This window comes from Phyllostomus discolor, chromosome 1, assembly GCF_004126475.2.
Source record: "Phyllostomus discolor isolate MPI-MPIP mPhyDis1 chromosome 1, mPhyDis1.pri.v3, whole genome shotgun sequence".
Lineage (NCBI taxonomy): Eukaryota > Metazoa > Chordata > Mammalia > Chiroptera > Phyllostomidae > Phyllostomus > Phyllostomus discolor.
In genome coordinates this window covers 48,589,096-48,613,817 of record NC_040903.2, presented here as the reverse complement: position 1 = coordinate 48,613,817, position 24,722 = coordinate 48,589,096, and the positions used below count along the sequence as shown (strand labels likewise).

Here is a 24,722-nt window from a genome sequence, read left to right as displayed (position 1 = left end):
GGTGAATAACATATAAAACAGTGTGTAGGCAGTATAACAGGTCTAATTTTCTTTAATCAGCAAATAGAAGCACCTACTATGTGGTAGACTCTGGGGATACAGAGGAAATAAGACAATTTCTGACCTCAGAGAACTAATGGGAGAAGCAAATGTGTGAGCAAACCCAGAAGAAGGGGCCTGTACAAGTGAGGAAGGAGTTATGGGGGAGAGCTTGTCAGCAAAGCCTGACTTTCTAAAAGCGGTAACACTTGGTCAGAGCTTAATTAAGTTAAATGTTCCAAAATTAAGAAATTGGAAAAGGGTGGTGTTTGAGGCAGAGGAAATGCATATTTGGGGAAATTGCAGCCCTTGGGTAAGCAGGAGCAAAGGGTACAAATAGAGGTGTGACAAGAAGTGATGCTGAAGAGGCCCCTGCAACTCAGACCCCAAAACACCTTGTAGGCCAAGCGATAGAATTTGGGCAGAATCCTGTAGACATGAGCGGTATGGGCTGTGGTTTATGTGCATCTCAGCGTAGGCTAGCTGTTATTCACCTGCCTCCTCTATCCAGGGATGTATCTGAAATAGGAGGGCATGATCCCATTCCAAGTCCTTGTTAAGTCTTTAACAAAGGAAGAGTAAATGGCTGAAAAAAGTAATTAGCTAAAGATTTTAATTACTCATAATAAATTACTTAGTAAATTATTCATAATAAATTACTTAGAACACCACATGGTTGCTCACAACGTAGGCCGTGGGTGTGTATTTGAGGTGAGACTGTTGCAGTTGGTGGAAAAGCATAAAAGCGGTTTCATGGGGGAGTAAAGTGATAAGGTTTGAGTGGTTCTGTGTTACCTGCCATCCTCAGTCTCATTAACTGTGTTTCCCAGGGTGATACTGAGCAAGGTGGCAAAGGGGAAACTGATCTTGTATTGTAACCAGAAAAGACACGTTCGGGCTGCCTGTCACTACCAAATCCAATAAGCAATAACAGCGATTGAATCTTTTATGGGCACTTTATTCAGATGGCCGGCGATCCGAGAAGATGGCGGGTTCATACCCTAACAAACCATCTTGCCTTCTCTTTCCTGGCCAGACCTTTTATAAGAGGGGTGGGGGAGGACAAGCAAGGGGTGAGGGCTTTGAAATTCAGGGAGGATTAGGTGAGGGAAGCTGCAGCCTTCCTGTTCTGGCAGTTAGCTGTTCCCAAGGGGGGTGGTCACATAAAAGGCCTGGATGCCTCCAACATGTCCCCAGGTGGTAATCTCTAGCCAATGCCCCAGGAGGTTGGCTGCTTTTCTCAGGAGCCAGGATGGGTCTTATCTGCAGTTTCTGAAACAAAAGCTTAACATACACATTACTTGCTAGACTTAAAGCTTTTTACCTTAAGCTAAAATTTTGCAAGTCTTGAGTCCCCTATCAGTATTTCATCACCTGACATGAAACAGGGGTGACTCTGAGGAAAAATCTCACTCCCCTTCCCAGCTTACCAGCACTGACTTTTTCTGCCCTCAATTTTCTCCTTTCCTGACTCATCCAGGAGCACTTAGCTTGGTGTGTGTGTGTGTGTTTGTTTGTTTGTTTGTTTGTTTTATCTACTTGCACTTTGACAAGAGAATGAAAAATTTCAAATCCCATAAAGCCACTAGACGCCGCAGAAGAAGACATTCACTTTGAAAAGGATTTACCATGCATCACCTGCGTGGTAAGTCAAAGAAAACGTCTCTGATATTAAGCAATTGGTCACTGAAGCTGCCTAGTCAGGGAATATCAGGTTGTAGGAATGAGACTGGCATACCTTGGTGGGGGGCACTCTTTCTGTGGGTCCTCACAAGTAATTAGCAGTAATCATCACTAGCATGAGTCTCCAGCTGTGGAGCTGTGGAGCATTTCATGTTTTCCAATAGTTTCTCTTCCTTCCACAGCCTGTGGGCCTGCTGGCCATCCTGTGTGCATGAGTAGTAGGCTCTGAGCCAGGGAAGGGCTAAAGAGTGCAATTTCGGCATTCACATGTGCCAGATGGTGTGCTTTTACACATGATGAACAATCACTCTGATAAAGTGTCCTCCTGAAGCATCCAGAAGGGGCCAGGGCTGGATCCAGCAGTGGGTGGACAGGAAATGTGGAGGCAGCATCTGTGTAGAATGAGATAAATGACACACTCTAAAAGCACTGATAAAAATATCCCCATGGGAATGGGCATTTGACCATCTACTTCTCTTCTTTGCTATTGAAGAGTGTGGGGTAGCAGATGGCGGGGCTACAGTGGGTTTGGAGTCCAGACCTTCAAAGGCGGTGTGCGCTAAAGCAAAACGGAACAGCGGATGGTTTGCATTCCTGGAGTCCCAACTTTCATGTCATTGTGTTTTAAAGAATCAACTTTTTTTTTAAGTTTTATCTGTTTAAGGTGAGGCCAACACACAGCTACTTGGAATCCCAGATCCATAAACAACTCAGTGCTTTATTTAGATGCTATATTCCAGACTCTCTAGATGGAAAAAGCCTTGAAACCCTTATGTATTATGACACTTGGGGATTTTTGAACTCTGTTTCTAAGTTACACAATGTAGCACTATTAAGAATCATCCATCAAAGTAAAGATGCCCCAGGGACCACCAACTAAGCAGTGAACTGTCTCTTGACCATTAATTGTGATCACTAGTATTTATTTTTTTAATTTTTTTAACCCAACAATGTTCCAAAAAGTACCAGTTATCACAGAATTAAAGAGAGAGAGAGAGAGAGAAACTAAAAGGAAATGATAACTAGTTTTCCTCTTGCTACAAATAAGCTTCAAACAATTTAAAACCAAGGTTGCTTTTTAATGTGTTAAGTAAAGCAGGGTGGCTTTGGAAGGAGAACGCAAAGATGACTATATTGATTAGACGATTTGTTCATCCTGGGCTTCTTGTCCGTGTGTGTTCCTAATAACTAGAAAATGCCCAGATATAAAATATTGTACCAGTTGTGGTCCCTGCATTCTTCAAATTTCAGACATATGAATGAAATCTCTTTTTAGTCAAGTGACATTCACACCAGACTCAGTTTATGCATCTTCCCACATTTTCTCACCTCTACTCCCAACATTGTTCAAAGGCCACTGCTGCTGTGGCCTGTACTCCAAATACCACCAGTTAGCTCATCCTCTCCTGGGGCACAGCTTCCACGGTGTTCTCTTCGCAACACCTACGGCAGCTCCCCCACCAAGGTTTGACTTAACCAGACCCATATAGGCTAGGGCTTACCCAGCAGGTGCCCAGTGTGGCCATGTAATGTAATGGCCATTCAGAAATGGCTATTACATGGTAATGTTATTCAGAAGTGTGAGTAAATTAAAGTTCCCTAAAAAAATGTTTCAATCCTCACCCAAAGATATGTTTAGTGATTTTAGAGAGAGAAGGAAACATTGATGTAAGAAAGAAACATCAATCAGTTGCCTCTCATATGCCCCCTGACCGGGGACCAAACCCCAACCTAGGTATGTGCCCTGACTGGGAATCAAACCCACAACCTTTGGGTGCATGGGATGATGCTCCAACCAAGTGAACCACCCAATGAGGGCTCCCTAAGAAGATTTTGACCACTGAGAGACAGAAGGGAGCTGACAAATTCTCAACCCTTCCTCTTGATCCTCCACCAGAGGTTCCTAAGACCCAGTGGCACCTTTCCTATGTCCTTTTCAGGGATGTCCCCTGTGTCCAAACAACAGATGTCACTGTGCTTTTATGAAGTTATAGCTTGCTTACTAATGTATTATCTTATATGTGTTTCCCTGCTTCCCTGCTTCCCTTCCCTTTCTCTCACTCTGGCTGCCCTGGGATTGCAACAGCGTGTTTGCATGTAAACTTTGCCCCCAACTCTGTTTTCTGGGACTAAGACATTCGTACTTTCTGTATTCACCTTAAGTTTGAACTAGGTACCATTTACTTATGCATTTATATTGGTTATCAGCTTATTGTCCCTGGATTTCTCCAAGATGGGAATCAAGAGGGCACCCAGTCCATTATGGAAGGAATAATTTAAGTCCATTGGCTATTTAGATCTCTGTTGAAGCCATCACACCACAAAAAGCACTGCTTTTCAAATCCTGAAACTGATGTGGTAGCTCAAAGGAAAACAAACTTGGTGTTCCCTCCCACATGCATAGGGTCCTTCCCTTTGAGAACCAGTCAGCATTGGTTTTGTCCTCCTACATCCCAAGAGCAGAAGCCCCCAGTTAGAGATGCCCTGTAGGAGGCTGATGAATTTGTATAAAAGAAAGCATTACTTTGTCTGCCTTTCTTCCTTAAATGTATGTGCTTTATCAAGAAGTACAATTTCACTCCTGACCAGTGTGGCTCCATGGGTTGGGCATCATCCCACAAATCAAAAAGTCACTGTTAGATTTCAGGGAGTCTAACAGCCCACATGTCTGGGCTGTGGGCCTGGTCCCTGGTAGGGGGTGTGCAAGAGGTGACCACAAAATGATGTTTCTCTCCCTCTCTTTCTCCCTCCTTTCCCCTCTTTCTAAAAATAAATAAATAACCTTAAGAAGAAAAAGTACAATCTCAATTTCAACATAGGAAATATTAATAGATAAGAGCCTACCTAAACAAAATATTTTGGGAGTCCTCATTAATGTTCAAAAGTGTAAAGAAATCCTGAGACCAATGAGTTAATAGGTATCTCCAGGCCCAGCATAATGCCTGGAACAAAGAAAAGTCCTGTAGCAGAGACTTCTGGTGCCCATGTCATAGCCCCTCGGCCAACACTTGGTATCCACTGTTTTAAGGTGCGTCACCATTTGCAAACAGCTGGTAAAGAGGCAGATATGTTGAGTTACCAGGAATTGCTATGCCCATATATCTCCTTGCTAATAAAATTAGGGAAATTTTACTTTGAGAACTTAGCACTTCAGCATTTGTATATCTAACCTCCTCCACTGTAGGACTTCAGTGTTCTTCATGCTATTTTTTTTCTTCCTAAAGGGCTGCCAACATAAATGCCACACGTGGGCTCCATAGCACACTGAGCTGAAAGAGCATGTGTCTTACATCTGCAGTGAAAATGCTGGTGTCTAGGGAAAATGAAGGGAACTACTACTCCAAGTGGAATTGAGACTCCACTTTCATTTAGGCATATGATATAATTTTAAAACTTAGATATCTGCCCCATAAGAATTTTTTTCTTCCTAAGATTAAGTAAAAAGAGCAGTATTTCACTGTTTGATATAAGTAATACCTAATTCTTTTCTCCTTTTAAAAAGTTTTATCTAACACATTAGTATAAGCAAAGTCAAATAGCACTAAAATCTAAAACTTAAAGTGTACCAAACACTAAAATCATTGACACATAAATATGGTAAGGTGTGGGACTTCAAGAATATATAATATTAATTTGATTTCGTTTTATATGTTATACAAATTGTCACTAAAATATTGTACTTTCATTTGATTCAAAATCTTATGCTGGAAATACTAATGTCTCTAACACATAAGCTTGTAAGATGAGCTTATAACATGGCCTGATTACCTATTTATAAAATGGTATCACGTCCAGAAAACCCAACTTTGATTCAGTGGAGTTGGTCACTGGTCTCTCTCTCTTGCTCTCATTCACTCACTCACTCTCTCACTCATGCACCTGCCTTAAAGCAACCTAAAACCCAGAGGTCTAATCTGGAACACTGATCCTTTCCCTGCTTCAACACAATTGTATAACCCCCCTTCAAAATATAAGTTATGATCCTTCTAAAGTTCTTGCATGCTCACACACATATAGGTACACAGGAGTTTTCATTCCCTGCCACCCTTTCTCTTCAGTTTTATTGGGAATCTACTATGTTCTTCATACCACAGTAGGCTTTAGGTATACAATAAGCAAAACAGACACCAACCTCATTATGTTAACATAATGAGGTTATGTTAACCTCATAACTTAACAGTCTAGTTTGCCACTAGTCTAGCCAACATAATCTATCACTCATGCTTTTCTTTTCTTTCCCAGTAAGCTTCTTGATGTACTAATAGGGTACATATATGTCAGACTGCCTTCAGCTACTGATCTAAAAGTGGCAAACATTTGGAGTGTGCTTTTCTCAAGTAATAAGAAATGCAGAAGTAGCTGGTTTGTTTGGAAGCTCAACAATATCATTGAGAAATATAGCGTTTCCCATCTCTCTTTTCTACCATCCTCCCGTGTCCATCAGAGTAAACAGTCAGAGCTATCAGCTGACTGCAGGAGCTCTAAGCATCATAGCTACATGCAACAGGATTCAAAAGCAGAAAGGGAATTCCAGGTTCTCTCCACTGGCCTCTCTCCTCTTATCAGTTAAGGAAACATTTTCCAAAATTTTCCTATGTCTTCTTGGTCATACAGGGTCAATTATCCACAAATATAGGTAGGTGCTGGGAGGCTGGGTAACAGTATTTCATATATTCAGTCTCAATTGAGAAAAGAAACAACAGGATGGAGAATGCACACTAGGCAGAAAACCAACAGTATCTGCCACAAGGGAGTGTTTGCATTTGTTAAATGAAGGCCATGAGAATAGATGGTCAAAAATAGACTACAACAGGGACATAGGTGATGAGAGTGCTGAGGATGAGAGCCATCATGTCAGAAAGTATGACCTTCTCTGGGTTTTCAAATCTTTAATAAATCTGTGTGCATTTGGGAATTGAGGAGAGGTGTCAGAAGATGACAGCAATGATGACAGATACAAGTTCCTAAGGAAAGTTTTCAGAATGGTTGAAGATCCATGACCTGGTTCCATGCTAAATGTTAAGGTCTTCTGGGAGAACAGGTAGCTTCTCAGGTGAGTCCAAGAAATTGGCATCTCCAGGTTTCAATTAGAGGAAGAAATAGAGGTCATTTATTCTGCTGTGAACTATATAGGAAAGTTTACTTATAGAAAAAATGGAAGTTACAGTGGAAATAGTTAAAAGAACCATGTTGAAAAGGAGATGTGGCTAAAAGAGTGGAGAGACAAGCAGGAAGGAAAGGAAATTGGATAAGCACATGAGCAAAAAATCCATTTCCAGCAAGGGTTCTACTCCAGGTCCTGGCAAGAATTCAAGAGAGTGAGAAATCAAGATAAAGGGGAAGCTTATGATTAAATTTAAGCAGCTCTATAAGTTATGGCTCTGGTGTCAAGTAGACCAACTTTAACCATTTTTCTAACGGAGATGTTGAATAGCCTCTAAGGTTAAGAAGTCAGGGCCCTAGTTGGGCCCTGACAGTGACAAGAATCTAAGCCTGGCAAACTGCCAGAACTTTCCCATCTCCTTCTCTACATGTTCAGATAATTTGCTCTGTTCTCCTAGGCTATTGATGGACACAGCCATCCCCTCTTCCCAAGTTTACATGTTATAGTTCCAGCCAGCCACTAACATGCTGCCTCAATTCCGTGTCCTTGGAGAGGATCTAATTGATCCTCTTTGGATCAAACAGAGTCTACCAGCCTCAGCTAATGCTGACACAAAATGTACCATATTTTGCCATATATAATGCACAGGAAAAATATCTTTTGTTTTAATTGTTTAATTCAATTTTTTATTTATTTATGTTTAGAAAAAACACTGATTATTATATTCCAGGGTATTATTTTGCACACAGATATCATTATTGCTTTCTACAGTTATACTTTTTAACACATAAGCATAAATAAAAGAATTAAAAGTGTTTATAGAGGTACAGAATTAGTACTGCCCATGTATAATGTGCATCCTTATTTTTCTCTCAAAAATTTGGGCAAAACGGTGCTCATTATACACAGCAAAATATAGGGTAATGTAAGTATGACTTCTGGCAGCTCACTCCTAAAATTGAAAGAAGGGACAGCTTTAAGAGAAAAGGGGATTATGATGTGCTCTGTTGATATCCCAGGTGTTTCTAATGGAAGTGAAACCAGAGATACTTGGTGTGGTGTGACTTGGGACAGCTCTGGTCTTGAAGAGTCTCTGATGATCACAGAGTCAGCAGTGGGACTGAGTCTATTATAGCCTCACATTGGATATCATATTTCATTCAGTTGTACAAGCAAGTGACCTGGCAGGAGAAGTGGAACATGGAAAGTTAAGTTCAAGCCAGGACTTTGTCACCTGTGTTATGTAAAAGAGAAATTTGGGTAAGAGAGGTAGGGAAGAGGTTGGAGAGAAGGAACAACCACACGAACATTGATGGCACTGGTGATACTGACTCCTTTGCCAACGAAGACATCTGGCTGGACAGTCCTGCTACTGCAGAAAAAGAGTGTGTGGATGTCACCTGAGGAATCACAAAACATGCTAATGGCAGAAAATGATGTTTGGAAAATGGCCAATACCTGACACCATAATTTCAAAGGTGTCTTTGAGAAAATACCATAGGAAAGCATGTCTTTAAATTTAACAATAATTAAATAGCCCTGGCTTGTGTGGCTTGGTGGACTGAGTGCCAGCCTGTGAACTGAAAGTTTGCTGGTTCGATTCCCAGTCAGGGCACATGTGCCAGGGTTTTGTGCCAGGTCCCCTATTGGGGACATGCAAGAGGCAACCAATTGTTGTTTTTCTTTCACGTTGATGTGTTTCTCCCTCTCTTTCTCCCTCTCTTCCTCTCTCTCTAAAATAAATAAACTTAAATCTTTTATTAAAAGTAATTAAATACATTGGGAGAAGTTATCTAGGTCTGGCAAGATAGCATCAAACTGTGGAAAGAACCCTGGGCTTGAAGTGGGAAAGCCGTATTTGGAACTTATTGCACACTCTGAGTAAACATTTATTTTTTAAAATAAATAAGGAAGGTAATGACAAAGAGATTAAGATCTTTATGACTTATGACTGCAGGTGATTGTGAGGATCAATTGAATTGGCATAATAGCAGGTGGGAAATAGCTGAACTCAATGCAAATATTAATAATGACCCCCAAATTGGAGGAGATCCACATAGCAGATGAAAGGTAAAGACTCTCCCTTTAGCTCATTGCCACTCCTATAGCAACCTGAGTGCCTATAGCAACTGGGCTGGAGGAATGCATGGTGAGCGCTGAAAGTGCACAGCCAGTCTTGTTCAGGGCAGGTATCAGCTTTAAAACTATCCTTTACAAGAAGCATATTTCTTACTGATCGAGCAAGCCTCTGCGGGATTTTTGAAGACCAGGTAGAAAAACTTGCCAAGTTGAATAGTATAGATGGGACGCACTTGGTCAGAGCTATAAGGGCTTCACAGAACAGTCTGTGGATTTGGGTAGAGAGAATTCCATCCCAACAACTAGAACCTGTGGGGACGGAGAGGGCTGGAGGGGAGAAGTAGAAAAGTCCTTACTCAATGTCCCAGGACCCGTTATGCTCGGAAGCCTGTGTGTGGGGGAAATGTCCTAGAAATAAATGCTTGGGGATTTTTTTTGTTTGGGCATGCATCTGTTTGATCTAGAGGTCAGCAGAGCCACAACAGGAACATCCAAACACAAACAGACTTGCAGTCTGCAAGAAAGAGCCTTGCATAGGAGAATCCGTTTGCTAGCTTCAGCTCTGCCAGGAGCTAGGTGAGCTTCTTCCGGCAAGCCTCTTGAGCCCTCACAAGATCAAGCCACCCACATTTTTTAAGTTTTCATTTTATGTGTATAGTCAAGAGTCTCAGGATTGTCACTTAAAAATGGGGGCAGATAGACCTTGAACTGTCCATTACAACAGAGCAGGCTGTGATTCTCTGACTAGCCTACTAGTCAGAAATGTCTTCTCAGAGCCTTCATCTCCAGCATGCACGAAGCGGCCGTGGAACTCTACTGACAAGCTCCTCAGGATTCTCTTACCCCTCCCCCACATCTAGCACCCTTCTATCACCCCACACAGTGGGACAGAGTGGTACACATTATACATATCAAGAGGGTTGATGGGTGATCTAATCCCCAGGCAGGGATGGGCGCATAAGTGTAATCTTGCCTCGTTTATTTTAAAAGAGGAAAGAGGCAGGAAGGATTAAAGCCGGAGGATAACTGGGGAAGAAAGAACATTATGTTTAGAATAAAGGCTTAAAAATCCACCATATGCCAAAAGGGGAATCCCACTCTTTTTGCATAAACCTAGTTCCTCTTTTGCATATTTGGGACGACGGTATAATTAGCTGAGGACACTGAGCAACCTCAAGGCTTTTGGAAGTCCCCTCTGGCCCCCATTTCCAAAGGAGGCTCTTAATTTGGTTCAAAGTCCTGACCATAAATGTGCTGAATCAGCCCCTGGATGCCTTCTGTCTGCCAGCAGCTGTGGGACTCTTGGAGGTACCCATTAGCAGGAAGCCTAATTCACTTTCTGGTAAAAAATAGAGGGAATGACCCTAAATTTTGGATTGTGCAGGCACGCTCAAATGATGTGCTCTAAGCTGCTGATTGTACAGTTGAACTTCTGCCTCAATTGCCACCTCTTTGACAATCGTGGATATACATCCTCATTTTTTAAAAGAAAGTTATAAACACCAAAAGGGAGATTCAATGAGTCAGACCAAATACTCATAAAATAAACCTTGTCTGAATCACCATCTAAACACTCAAAATTACATTAACATACCATAACCTAAGTTCCTACCCTGTAGCAACACTCAAGATATTGCTCATATATATTCCCAAAGGCTTATGAAGAACAACAAAGAATTAATGTGCTTCCCATCTGTTGAGAATTCACTTCAGAGTATGAAAACCTGTGAAGAGAAATTGATTGGCTGCACCAAACCAACCTGGAAAGGACACTGGTGGACCCATATAAACATGGTGGTTTATATAAACATCCAAATAAGAAAGGGCTCCTCTGGGAGCAAATGTAATTCCCTGATATAAGGGCCAAAACCATTTTCCTACCTAAAATAAAAAGATAGTATCATTTGAGGTAACAAACCCAACTCCCAAATTAACTAGGGGATACATGACCCCAGAATATTAAATTATGAAAAGGGTTGCAAGAGATCGTGATTTCCCACTAGGTCAACTGATGCCACACTTTTGCTCATGTATTCTTGACTGTTCTTTGTCATGCCCAGTAAGGAGTTTCCTTGTGGTCTGCTCTAGGAATGCCATTCTGTATGAGCCATCTCCATCAATGACGGCAGGCAGGCCGCCCTGGTGACCGTCCAGCCAGTTTGCCCATTATGATCATTATGCTCACCTTGTTTGGAGGATTAAGTGTGGCCACTTGGCCTCTGCTCTTCAGAGACCCTATCATCTCCATTGCTTCCAGTGAGCCCAGTTCCATAAAAACAGGGCTTCCTGTCAGTTCCAGCTCATAGAGGGTAGCTTGCCATCAATGCAGGTGCCGTCTTACCAATGCATTTATTATCATCTCATTAAACAGTGTCCTTAACACTCTGCTGAGGAACATTATTAGCTCTTACAGAATAGATCATGGTTGTCTTATGCAGTAGATCCACTTTAGCATGATCCCTTCCTCAAAAGTCAGTCTGTCTAGGCAGTTCTAGCATCTGTACCTCATCCAATGTGGCCCATCACTTTTTCTAAGCTTCCCAAGGAATTCCCAGCTCTGACACTCAAGGTCCTTTCCAGGGCACTAAGTCTTGTGCCAAGGGTGAGTGCCCTCATTTTGGCAAACTATCTCTTATCCCGATGTATATTCCTCCTCCAGTGGACTCAGCAACCTCGGGATCCGTTCCCATGTATGCTGCCCTGGTTCCTTCCTGCATCTCAGCTGGGCCCTCATGCTCCTTTGACGTCTCTCACCCACCTCATCAGGCCCAACACTTTTTCAGGAGGTTTCTGCTGAAATTCGACATTTATTATAGGTCTGTTGGGCAGGAGATTAGGTGCAGGCAGTTGCTGAGGAGGGAAAATATTTTATCAGGCATGCATCTCATTTGAGCCTTCTGTGTAGTCTTCAAGGAAGGGAGTGAGTTCTACCTTCCAAGGATGTGAACTACTTCTGCAAGCCCAGAGGACTCAGACAGATTATGAGATTCAGGTTTCTCAAGGACCTCTCCCCAGATAGCCCCATTCCAAATCTCAAGGCCTTGTTCCTTCTCTATTAGAGCCAGAACTTTGGTGTAGGATTCTTGACCAGGCTGGGAATCCAGCCTTCTCTGAAGTTCAGCTCATTAAAAATAACCTCTGTGCTTCAGCTATAGATTTGAGAATAGAGTGAGGCAATTGAGGCACCTAGAATACAAAATTTAAGCAGGCAATCATCCTCAAGGTCATTCAAGTACTGACCTTGCACTACTACAACCCTGAGTGTAAGCACCACCTAAAATTTTGTGTCCTAGGTACCCTCGCTCTGACCCTGTTCATCTGTCCTCTTCAGCTGCAGAATATATGGACCTTTTAAAATGTTGTGAAGGAGGCCATCCAACTAGTACCTTGCTTTGAATCATTGATTAATGTATCTGAGTCTGTCATTTTCTCTCTTCAGCAAGTCAATGGCACTTAGAAACAACGAGGATTGTAGAATGGATGTTTGTTGCTCTCTCCACCACACCTTTCAAATACCCAAGGCACTGAACCAACTACTTTCCTCTTCCACCTGTACCTCATTTCAATTAGTTCTAGCAATCACATAGTTCCCAGCATGCCAGGGACTATCACTACTTGGCATACTCATTGCCACACAACTAGTGAGCAATCCAACTCCAGAAGTCCATCCTCAGAGTCTGCTTCCTTTACCAATTGTCTTAATTTGGGCTCCCTAGAAGCAGACCTAAAATGAGGAGAGCAGATAAAAAAGCTAAGCAAGAATGTGATCTCCCTGAGAAGTCTCATGTCATCCGATCCCACTGGAATTCTGAAGCATAAATTGCACTATAAAACTAATTGTACATCAAAACAAGGGGTTTGCCTCTCATGCCCTGAGCTAGTCATTGGCTAAAATCTGGCTCAGGTGAGGAGGTAGGTGGAGCCAGGGGGTGTACTGCAGACTCCACAGGTTTCTGTTTGCCCAGAACCTGTTTTCTGGGAAAGGAGCAGCTGTGAGCTGTTATTGGCCAACATTCAGAGAACCTGGGAGATGTGAACATAGCAACAAGAGCATAAAGAATAACACTACATACTTTAAAGATATGATCTGTTTGACTAAAATGGAAGGTTTTTGTTACACCTGGACAGCCAGCTGGTGAGCCAGGGAACTCCCGTTAGGCTAAGCTCTTCCATTAACTAGATGGAGGATCACTTTAGCCATTTTGTGTCTCAGTTTCTAAACCTGCAAAATTAAGAAGAAAGTACAGCAGGCTCAGATGCATTTGCCTGTGATTTCCAGCCTCACTGCTATGGGAAGTGGAATAGATGAGCTATAGCTCATTGTGGTTTATACAATTTATAAAGCTATCAGGACAATGATAGATTTAAGGACCATGATGCTGGTTGGTTATTAAGTATCACTGATACTGCGAAGGAAGAAAATGACAGATTCAGCCCTGACTGGTGTAGCTCAGTGGGTTCGATATCATCCCAGAAACTGAAATGTCACTGGTTCTATTCCCCATCAGAGTACATACCTGGGTTGCAGTCCAGGTCCCCGGTTGGGGGCGTGTGAGAGGCCACTGATAGATCTTTTTTGTCCTTTTTTTCCCTCCCTTCCCCTCTCATTAAAAATAAATAAATAAAATCTTTAAATAAAAAATAAAAGAAAACAACAGGTTCAGGTCAGCTCAGCACCAACTCAGTCATAATCTGAAAGCTAGAGAGTGTCCCCGGCAGCATTGAAAGAGATTGTTTCCTGAGGACTAAGGGCAGACAGTACTGAAAATCAGGCCCAATACCTAACTGCAGAAAAATGAAAAAGAAGGATGAACTCATAGTCTCAGCAAATCTCCTATAATAGGAATGTCTGGAGGGATGCGCTTAACTTTCAATGTCCACACGGCCCTGAACACCCTAGGGATGGCAGAAATGCCCCCAGGGCCCCTTTCATGACAGCCTCCCACTACCTGGAAAGGTGAAAAGTCTCACCTGAAGCAGATGCCTTGCAAGGTGATATCTGCCCTTCTGAATTCCTTGTCTGCTCTCCTCTAGATGCATAAAGAGGATTAAGAGCCAGTATAGCCTACTGTAAGAACCACCCATGCTTTAGGAAGGGAAAAAGTTATTCACCAAAACAGTCTCAGAACCTGGTTAATATGTACTGTCAGGAAAGAAGGGAAAAAATGCCTGAAAATGTATCTGAAGGGTGCTGGAATAGGACCCTCCAGGGAAGAGGGAGAAGGAATGCAGGGAAAAACTGAATAAGGGAAATTTTGTTGACAGGAATGCGCGGGGAACACTCTCTAAGGACCCGGGACCAGCTCCACAAGTCCTGATTCACTGCTTAGAGGGCCTGTGTACACTTGAAAATAGTGTGGCCAAATAGAGACAGGGATGCCAGACTATCTTGGCAGAGTATTGACGAGGGGGGCAAAAGTTTTAGCAAGGTGGACATGTTAGTATGGACTAATCAACGATGGTTATGTGAACCTAACCAAACTGCTGTGCCAGATGTAGTATCCTTGCTAGAATAGATCAGCAATTCTAGTTGGTGTATGGCACTTGGCATGTGGCTATTGGTCACGGGATATTGCATGCTTTTTCATTTCTTGCAGGCAAAATTAACAGAAAAGTTCGAATTCACTTGGAATAGACAGAATTATACATTTGCGGTCTTTCCCCATGCTTCTTATTAGCATACAATTTGAAGGGTCTTGATTGTCTGGTCATTCCATAAAACACAGGTGGCAAAAACAAGGCCCATGGGCTGAGTCCAGCCCTCCACTTTGTTTTATCCAGCCTGGCATTTTGGTTTTTTTTGTTTTGTTTTGTTTTGTTTCCCTAAAGATTTTATTTATTTATTTATTTTAGAGAGGGAAGGGAGGGAGGGAGGGAGAGAGAGAGAGAGAGAGAGAGAGGGAAAGAGAGAGAGAGGGAGAGAAACATCAATGTGCAGTTGCTGGGGGTTATGGCCTGCAACCCAGGAATGTACCCTGGCTGGGAATCGAACCTGGGACACTTTGGTTCCCAGCCCGTGCTCAATCCACTGAGCTACGCCAGCCAGGGCCTGGCATTTTGTTTTTACCCGGTGGCAATGCTGAGCTCCCGCTTAGCTGTTAAGGAGTAGTTATGTTTATGCGGTCCTAAAATTACATTCGGCCCTTTGAAGACAACCACAAGGCTGATGTGGTCTGTGGTGAAAATGAGTTTGACACCCCTGCCATAAAACATCATACTGCCCCACTAAACTTACATCGTGTTAATTAGTCTTGAAGAATGGGAACTGGTAAATACTCAGAATAGCCTGAGATACAAGCACACCAAATGGTGAGCAAGAAGCTCTATAAGGGATCAGGTGCCTACCATGCTGGTGACATTTTTAGGGACCCAGTGGTCTGAGACATGCTGAAATACCTTCTCCAACCACCACAGAAGATGCTTAGCACTTGGTAGGCCTCTTTAGATTCCCAGGAAGCCACACAAGGGAATAGTACTCTGACCCCTAGTGGTAAAGAAAGTGGATGGTAAAGAAAGCTGTTTCATAAAAGCAATCAGGGCAATAAAAGACTGCAAGCAAATCCAGACTATGGCCCTTCATTCTGTTGCAGTGGGAGCAAGGTTAGCTGTAATAAGGTGAAGGCTAAAAGAACCAGGGAGTCAACCTACCCAGTAGTTGTCCACCAGTGAAGAATGGGAGTGGATGGATAAATACCCCAGTTTCCTTGCCCCTTGATAGACAATGCAAAGTTATTCCACACAGTTCTTTGAGGGTCTCCAGTAGGATAAGTCCCAGTTGCCCACAGTAGTAACGCACTTGTTAAAGCACTCTTTTTTGGTTTTACTCCCTTTCCTATATCATCTCCCCTCTCTTCGATTTCTGGGATCTCCTTTTAAATGAACTAGAGAATGTAAATCCTAATCTCAGGGTCCACTTTCAGGAGTACCCACTCTAAGACAAAGCTTCTTTGGAATTCAGTGAGGGAGGGGAGATGGAATGAGGGGAAGTGGAGAGGCAGGCAGGAGCTGTGTTGTGTTGGAGCTTGCAGTACCTAAAAAACTTACATTTAATTCTAACAGCAATGGGAAGTCAAGACATGTTTTAAATAGAGGGATAGCATAAATTTAAGTCTCTATAAAAAGATTTTGCTGGCTGTTTTGAAGAGAGCTATCTGAAAGGAACAATAGTGGCTGCAGGTAGGCCTCTGTGGAGAGATGAGGATGCTCAGGTGAGGCAGGCAGCAGTGAAGAGGAGGGATGAGCTGATAGCAGATATTTGAGACTTGAACTCTACAGGACTGGCTGAAGGGTTGGTTATGAGGGCCCGGGGAAAGTGACCATGCTGTTTACTGAAATGGAGAGGATGGGATGGGGCATGCTTCGAATTTCAAATCAATATTCCTTCTTTTTTCTTGAACCTTTTTGCCTAATGAGGTCCAGGATCCAAATACTTTTGGGCAGGTTGAGGTGGGTAGGGTGTAAGAGGTCAGGAGACTCTGGCAGAATTTTCCTCATGAGCTGAGGAGGTAAATAGGCCAGGGATACATGTAGCAATATTTTTGGTTCTGTCATACTCGTTTTCTAGGTATAATGACAAGGCACTGTTGCCTTCTCCAGGTTCATTTTATTATATAATTAGTTTCTTAAGGACAAAAATAGTCTGTTGCAAGTTGTAAGAATCTTGACTCTTAGCCGAGTTACAGCACACAGACAACTGGCAGTGCACATTCTAAAAAGAGAAGAGTAATTCCAAACTGAGCCATGTTCTCCTCATGCAGACAGAGGACCAGCCAGCTTCCTGGACAGCACAGGCTCTCTGGAGGGAGAACAGGTGGCTTGTGTGTTATTAATCCTGCAGGGCAGAGGAACATGGGAGAGTGATCCAGACGCCATTGCTTTCTAGACAAAACACAGAAGTACTTCAAGCAGCCTGCCTCCCTGGAAAGCTGTTCAAGACTCATCATCTACTGGACCCACAGTGTCCTGATTTCATCCAAGAGAGGAAGTTTCTGTTTAACAGTGGGTGGGGGAAAAACTGACCTCTGCATCAGTTGTAGACCAGTAATCACTGAAGACTTATATTAAACCAGAGTAGAAACTCTAAAGGTTTACCCTTATGAGTGGTGGACCATACAAGACACTCAAGCTTCTAGGAATTTGTATCTAGGCATTCACGTGTCTAATTTTCATTTCTGTAAGTCACGCAGGTGTGAGGATGTTGGGGGCGGGATGGGCTGGAACAGGACATCCCCCAGGGAGCTGGGGTGCTTCATGTACAGGCCCTTTCAAGATTCGTCCACTGTGTGGTGCAGAATGTTGATACTGAACTGCTGGATGACTAGGAAGAGGCTCAGACACCTCCCCAAGCCAAACATTTGTTCTTACAAAGTAGACTCTTTGTCCCTATTTTTTAATCCTTAACCGAGAATATGTTTATTGATTTTAAAAGAAAGACAGAGAAAAAGAGAAACACTAATGTAAGAAAGAATCATCAGTCAGTTTCTTCTGTATGCACCCTGGCCAGGGATCAAACCTGCAACCTAGGTATGTACCCTGACCAGGGATTGAACCCGCAGCATTTTGGTGTATGGGATGACACTCCAAACAACTGAGCCACCCTGCCAGGGCAACCATATATCCCTATTGAAAGTCAAAGTTTGTTCTAAATGCACCATCAACTGCACACACTCCTGCCCCCAAAGGGATTAATGTCTCACATCACTCACAGCCCTGTCAGTCATCATTCACACTCTATTCTTCGCTGCTAGAATGAATATTGGAGTTCACATTTGCTAGAATTAGACCAATCACAGACTAATATACCCATTGGTGACAACCCAAAAATGCAACAGAAACTTAGAATTACTACTTAACTTTACCTTAGCACAGATGGCATTGCTAGGCACACTCAGGACCATGGGAGATGCTGTCGATCTCACTCTGTGTGCCCCTGGTCACCCCCACGCTGGTCTGCAACTGCAGTGGACAGCCTCCCACCTCAAGCATCTATCTGAGCTTTCTGTCTGAGGGTTTTCTCTGGTGTTAAAGGGGCTTGCCTCAAAGTACCAGGGACTGAATGTCCCTAGGAGTCATCCCTGAAACAATGACAGATGAACATCAGTAGAGAAAGGCTGCATCCTTGGTAGGACAATCCTGAGACATTGTCAGTATATGCTCAGGGAGTCCCCAGAGGAACTCAACCTTAGTTGCCCACAGTGGCGTCCTGCTCACCTGCATTGGCTTTCTTCCTGTGGTAAGCAATGCAATGTACCACCCTGATCCAGAGTGTGACCAGCAGCTCCAAATGTCACCTCCTGCAGGATCTACCTTATCCCACAGCTGTCTCACCTGAGGTCATGCACTTCTTGCACATCTCATATGTGGTCATGGAGATGAAGGTACAAATGTGTGGCCATTTTTGTGCCATGTAGGATGATGCTGATGGCAATGCTTGTTCCAGATCTCCCTGCCCGACCAGCCAGGCTTTGTCAAGCCTTCATGACAGAGTGACTGCCCATCCTGCTTCCTCTTCCCTCTTTTCACAGGTGTCAGACCTTCATAATGGCTGAAGCCTCTCTCTCTCTCTCTCTCTCTCTCTCTCTCTCTCTCTCTCTCTCTCTGCCTACTCCCATTCCTTTCTCCTTTACGCTTCATGGGCACCTCTCCATATTTTCCATCCTGGTTCTGACACTTGGAGGACCTGAACTGACACAGGGAGTATCTTCCCGAAGAAGAGACATGGTGGATCATCAGGTGATGATGGTGCTTCCATCATGGTGGTGCTTCCTCCTTTGTATTAGAATCCTGTTTTGCACGGCCCTTCTGTAAAATGGTACCAGAATCTGGACTCTCATGTCTTAAATACAAGATTTTCCATTTAATTTAGTATGATGTTAGCTGAGGGCTTGTCGTATATAATCTTTATCATGTTCAGATACATTTCCTCTATAACAAGTTGAGAGTTTTTGTAATGAATGAATATTAAATTTTGGCAAGTGATTTTTCATTGTGTTAAAGTAGTGTATCACATTGATTGATTTGTGAGTGCTGAACCATCCTTGCCTCCCTGGAATAAATCCCACTGGATCATGGTGTATGATCCTTCAAATGTACAATTGAATTCAGTTTTCTAACATTTCTTGATGATTTTTGCATCTATGTTCATCAGGGATATTGGCCTGTAATTTTTCTTTTTCAGTAGTGTCCTCGTCTGGTTGGGGACTGGAGAAAACCACTCCCTGTATAAAGGGCAGCTGCTGTTTTCTGACATCGGAATGTTGCCATGTGGGATTTTTCAAAAGAAGGCAGAAAGCCAGAGTTTCTGTTAAATATCTGATTTAAAAAATCCGTTGTGGGCCAAACCCAGCACATCTGTAGACCACATCTGTCCCACTACCCATCACGTCCAATGTTTCTTCTCCGATTTATAGCGTATGTTCATATTTTTCTCTGGCTCATGAAAAGCTCTGAGAGGTATTTTCATTTTTCAGATGAGGAAATAAGGCTCTGAACGGTGGTCCCCTCGTCGTCACCCAGTCGTGGGTGAGACGGCTGGAGGGCAGGCCCTCTTCTCTTCCTGTGGGTTCCTTGTAGATCTAACCACACAGTGTCAACCGTCCTTCCCATGGGAATGCGGGCAACTTAAGCCAAGAATAATATGCTGAAAGTTTGGCACTGCTTTCAGAAAAAAAAGCCTGGTTTTTTTTTTTAATGAGCAATTAGTACTACTCTAGTTAAAAGTGACTGAAAGAGGTCCTGTAGAAGAGAACTATAAGGCTTCCACATGGGGCAGAATCTTAAGGAAAAGAAAGTTCAGACCCCAGTTTCCTAGGCTTATAAAAATGGCTAAACACAGTATTTACCTTTTCAAAGCCTAATCAAGATGCCTGTAGAGGTCCTCAGGAAGCAGGGAATTTAGGCCTTTAATTAAAATAATTTCCCTTTTAACTGTGCTTGAAAAACAATAAAAATAAAATACAAAAAAAGACTGATGTGACAATTAAATGAAAGTTTACTATAATATATATATTTTAGCAATATTGAGAGCATTTTGTAAAGTCATTTTTTATATTTTCCTTTTTTTTTCACACAATGGCATACATATCGAGCTCTTTCCCTATGACATTATATATTCTTTGAAAACATTAAGCTTGGTACAAATTAAAAAGTTAAAGCAATAAAAAAAATAATAATTTCTCTTCTATTATAGTCTTTGTCATAAGGTCTGTTTTGTTTGGTACAAGTCCAGCTACCCCGACTTCTCTGATCTCTGTCTGCAGGGCATGTCTTTGTCCATCCCGTCACTTTCCGCTCTTCTGTCTGAAGTGAGTCTCTCGTGGCATCACAGTTGGGTCTTGTTTTTGTGTCCATTCAGCTGTTCTGTGGCTTTTGATTGGAGAATTTACTCAGTTTACATTTAAAGCAATTATTAATAGCCATGGACTAAACTATTGCCACTTTGTTCATTGTTTTCTGGCTACCTGTAAGCCCATTGTTCCTTTCTCCTCTTCGTCTCTTCCTTTGTGTTAATAATTTGATGATTTTTCTGTAGTAGTATGCTTAGATTTTTTTTTGTTATATTTTCTGTGTCGGCTATAGGTTTTTGCTTATGATTAACATTAGGATTATATAAAACATCATCTATATATATAACAGTCTATTTTAAGCTTATGCATTTAATCTCAAATGTATACTAAGTCTCTGTATTTTTACTCTCCTCCTCCTCTGTGTTTTATGTTTTCAGTAACACAATTTACACATTTTCCTTGTGCCTCCATTAAGAAATCATACCCATTAAAATTATTTTTACTAATTTTGTGTTTTAATCTTTATACTAGGTTTATAAATGATTTACCCCCTACCATTATTACCACATTTGAGTATTCTGAATTTAACTATATATTTACCTTTACCAGTGAGGTTTATACTTTCATATGTTTTTCTGTTACTAATTAGTGCCCTTTCAGTTTAACTCAAACAGGTCCCTTTAATGCATCTTTTAAGGCTGGTTTAGTGGTGATGAATTCTTTCAGGTTTTGCTTATCTGGAACATGTGTTTTGGTTGGCAGCTTGTTTCTTTCAGCATTTTGAATATATAATACCACACACCCTCCCAACCTCGAAGTTTCTGCTGAAAAGTCTGTTTAGTTTCATGGGGTTCCCTTGTATGTAATAAGCTCTTTTTCTGCTGTTGCTTTTAAGATTCTCTCTTTCTCTTAACTTTTGTCATTTTAATTATAATGTTTCTTGGTGTGGGTCTCTTTCAGTTTGTGTTATTTGGAACTCTCTGGGATTCCTGGATTTGAATGCTTGTTTCCTTCCCTGTGGTACAAAGTTTTTCAGCCATTATTTCTTCAAATAAGCTTTCTACCCCTTTCTATCTCTCTTTTCTCTTTGTGAAACAATCCTATTATGTGAATTTTGGTCAGCTGGATGTTGTCTCATAAATCCCTAATGCTATCTGTACTCTTTTTCATTTTATTTATTTGTTTGTTTTTATTTTGCTGTTGCTGATTGAATAGATTTCTCTGCCCTGTCTTTGAGTTTGCTCATCCTTTCTTCTGCTTCATATAATCTGCTCTTGAATTCTTCTATTGCATTTTTTTTTCAGTTCCATCATTATATCCTTCAGTTCTGTGGTTTCTATTTGGTACTTTGTAAATATTTTCTATCTCTCTCTGTTGACATTTTCACTTTGTTTCAAAATTGTTCTCCTGACCTTAGTGGGCATCTTTATAATCATTACTTTGAACTTTTTACTAGGTAAATCACTTATCACTTTATCATGTAAATAACATATTATGGTCTGTTTCTGGAGGTGGTTGTCATTTGGGACATATTCCTTTATTTCTTCATTTCCCTTGAGTCTGTGTTTGTTTATGCACATTAGATAAAGCAACCACTCATCCCAGTCTTGAAAAAGTGGCTTCATGTGGGGATGAATCTTACTGGCCCTAGTTCTTGGTTGTCTCTCAAACTTTTGTAATTGTTCAAGCTTCCTTCTTTGTCTTATTGACTCACACTAGTTGAGAATGCTCCAAAATGTATCGGTGTCCTAAAGGGAAGAATCACAATCAAAGCCTAGATGCAACACTTGGGCAGTAGCACTTAATGTATCAAGTAGACCTTTTTCAGAGAAAGACTGCAAGTTGCTATTTCTGCCTGTTCCTTCTTCACTGAGCTCTGGGGGGAATAGCTGGTTAACAACTGGTTCTTTGTTTGCACTAGTCCTGTGAGAATGGAGAACAGAAGCCACACTTAACCACCAGAGGGAAGCGATCAAGGGGTGCATCCTCTGGCCAGCAGTCACAAAACCAGGGCTCCAGATGTGTGCACAAGCTCCTTTCAGGGAGATACTAACGACCTGTATCAGGACAGAGGGAGAATGTAAATATGGCTCCGGATCTCTATGCCTCTGTTCTCAGGGGGAGAAAGCAGTTGCCCCTAGATATGTGCTAAATTAGGAGCCTGACCCACAGGCTTCATCTTTTAAGATATGCAAATAAGCCTCTTTCCATGAAAGAGTATGAGATGGGCATTTTGACTGTTCCCCCGCGCATAGCCCTGGGTGAATAGCCATAGGGAGTTGTTAGAAGCTCATTAAGAACTATTTGTTATAGTCTGGTGAGTCTCATGGATGCAAGCTCTATTGGCACTTAGAGCTGGGTGTTTGGGAGGCCCATCCCTCAGATGGAAGTTTTAAAAGTTGAGGTGCTAAATATTGGGTCCAAGCCCTTCACTCCTCAGGGAGAAGCTAGAAATTGGGAGTTCCCTTTCAATTGTATGGCACTGTGCCAGGTGTGGAGTTTATGGCAAGGGTGTGTCACACTGACCCACCTAGTTTGATGTGGGTTTTTTCTTGTTCACTCAGTGTATAAGAAGAGTCACTCAGCTAGTTTCTGGGTTTCCTTTGGAGGGAACTGGTCCGTGTGTAACTGTAGATTCAGTGTGTCCGTGGGAGGAGGTGCATTCAGGAGCCTCATGTGTTGCCATCTCATATTGGAAGCCTCTGCACAGGGTGCTAGTTTCTCAAGGCAGTCCCCCTCGGCCTCTCAATCAGAATCAGCAGAGAAGCTTAGATCTCTCCTACCATTGAGGCATGAGCCACCCTTTCAAATAATAAGACAACAGCCATTGTAGAGAGCAGCAAAGACAGGCAGCACCAAGATTCGCTGGCTTCAACAAGACTGAAAAGGTTTAGGAAAAAAAATACCACTAAGCAAGGAATGGCAAGGCTCAAATAAGAGAAAGTATGCAAAGCAGGTTAGAGGCCAGTTCTATTTCTTCACTAACGGAGGGAACTTAAACCACTAAGTAGAAGTTCCCTACAGTCACCTCTGGTCTCTTCTTTTCATCACCAAGTGGTAACTTCCTGTGGTTTTAAAGAGTATGATGTATTATTTTTCCCTTATTCGCTTTTTTAAATTATAGGGGTTTTTAAGTGATTAATATCCTAATTCTAGGGCCTACCTCTAGTTTGTGTTTCCCTAAAAGCAGAGCCTGAGATAAGGACTTAAGATGACCTCCTAACAAACTCTCTGCACCCAGGAAATAGGAATGAAAAAGAAGAGTGAGGCAGGAAAGGAGGAAGAGCCAACGCAAGGTGCAGCACTGAACTCCATTTTTTCATCTTTGTGCAGCATCTGTGTGCCTCTCAGACTTGCCCTCAGGAACATCTCCTCACTCTTCCAGGCTGCACATAGAAAAGGGACTGGATTGGCAAAAACCAAATCCACCAGAAAAGGTGCAATGTGAGCACACTGCCAGCAGGAATGAGGCTAACAATCCCCTACATGTGTCAATGAAGTCATAGGTGGCTGAGGGGAGGTACCATGAGCTTCCGGAAACCGCTTTGGTCCATTTCACCTACACTGTAAGTCATATTCCACAAAAGCCATTCCTTTGATTGAAGCCATTTTCTGTCAACAAAACATGGCACACACGAGAGGAACCACAGTAATCTGGATGTGAGCTGCTCTGATGAGTTAAGGAATCAGGCTGGCAAGTTAGGGGATACTTGAGAACAGGGTATTATGAAGGTAAAACACTAAATTAGAGACCCTGGATGACCCAGATCTGGTCCCACCATAGGGCTTTCCAAGGAAACCACCAGGGTGGTCCCCTCAAAGACCCCTCAAGTCACTAAGCCCATGACCACTGAAAAGTTCATGGTGGCCTTGGGGGCCCATTATTTTGTTCCATGGTCTGGCTCCCTGCCTAGTGATGGCTCCTTTCCCCAGGGGTTTTTCTATGTGTCCATCATCCTTCTGGCTCTGAAGCACAAACATCTAAAGAAGTCAACATTGGTCTTGCACCATGAAACTTAGATAAAACAGAGCCCACAATGGGCATTGCAGTATTTTGGATAGATTTCAAGAATGATTCATGTTCTACAGTTAGGTGGCTGGAGGGATTCCTGATCCAGAATCACAAGCTTGTAGGAGGAGATGGAGCACCAGTTTCTCGAGTCCCACTCCCCTGAGCAAGGTTCTGTGTGGTTCCCTGATTACCATCAGGTACCTTCCCACAACAGAGTGCTTCAGAGGTTTTGCTACTGCTCAAAGTTTCTATAGCTTAATGTGTAAACCAATGGGGCCTGCAAGAGTACATAGATACAATTTCTGCTCATGTACACTAGGTTGTATTGTGGTGTATGGACTAAGTCAGGAGTCCTGGGGTCCAGAGCTGGTCCAGCTCTCAGGGTTGAGGTGACCTGGGCAAGTTACTCACTCATGTGCTCCGGAAGACGTTGCCAGTGATAGGATGTGCCCCTGTAAGCCACTGATTACCAAGTGGAATTACACAAAAACCTTTAAATAAGTATAAACCACTATTTTAA

The 24,722-nt window shown here is 42.4% G+C and overlaps 1 long non-coding RNA gene across 1 annotated transcript; it reads right to left on the bottom strand.

Annotated features, from left to right (window-relative positions):
* Positions 1-1,637: 1,637 nt before the first annotated feature.
* LOC118499850 lies at positions 1,638-15,385 on the bottom strand. Its single transcript, XR_004902401.1, has 3 exons — positions 15,251-15,385; positions 11,091-12,091; positions 1,638-2,114 (listed from the first exon to the last, which is right to left on the bottom strand). It is a non-coding gene; the product is annotated as an uncharacterized LOC118499850 (long non-coding RNA).
* Between the last annotated feature and the right edge of the window lie 9,337 nt (positions 15,386-24,722).